Here is a 659-nt window from a genome sequence, read left to right on the forward strand (position 1 = left end):
TGTGGAATGAGGACACTTTATGCTTCGTCTCTAAGCGGCGGCTTGCTCCTCCCTACGGGGAACGGGTATACGCGCACAGCGGCGGCTTACGTTATGGCAGTCATGGATGCCTTACGTTTCCATGAAAAGTGTGTTCCTCCCCTGGTCCACGCTGCTTCGGCAGTCCTGGGTAAGATAGTTAGTTCTAGCTTGCCCTATGTGGAAGAGGACACGTAGACTTACTGTGGTGTGAAGTATAAGGTTCAGTTCTCCCCTGGTCCACGCCGCTTCGGCCGTCCTGGGTAAAATGGATTCATCCAGCTTGCCCTATGTGGAATGAGGACACTTTATGCTTCGTCTCTAAGCGGCGGCTTGCTCCTCCCTACGGGGAACGGGTATACGCGCACAGCGGCGGCTTACGCAAGTTAGTCACCCTCGGCAGTGGATCACTCGGCTCATGGATCGATGAAGACCGCAGCTAACTGCGCGTCATAATGTGAACTGCAGGACACATGAACATTGATAAGTTGAACGCATATTGCACGTCGTGGGAACCTACCATGATGTACAGATGACTGAGCGCTTATATTTGAGAAATGTATCGCATACATTTAACTACGCCGTGACACCCGTCACGAGACGTGCACCATGATGTTAACTAGGGTCGCGACGACCCGCTA

General features: G+C 52.7%; 1 non-coding gene across 1 annotated transcript; it reads left to right on the forward strand.

Moving 5' to 3' along the window:
- Positions 1 to 409: 409 nt before the first annotated feature.
- On the forward strand, positions 410 to 564 carry LOC131270359 (5.8S ribosomal RNA). The gene has a single exon (XR_009179456.1). It is a non-coding gene; the product is annotated as a 5.8S ribosomal RNA (ribosomal RNA).
- The last annotated feature ends 95 nt before the right edge of the window (positions 565 to 659 follow it).

The sequence above is a fragment of the Anopheles coustani genome (assembly GCF_943734705.1).
Source record: "Anopheles coustani chromosome X unlocalized genomic scaffold, idAnoCousDA_361_x.2 X_unloc_25, whole genome shotgun sequence".
Lineage (NCBI taxonomy): Eukaryota > Metazoa > Arthropoda > Insecta > Diptera > Culicidae > Anopheles > Anopheles coustani.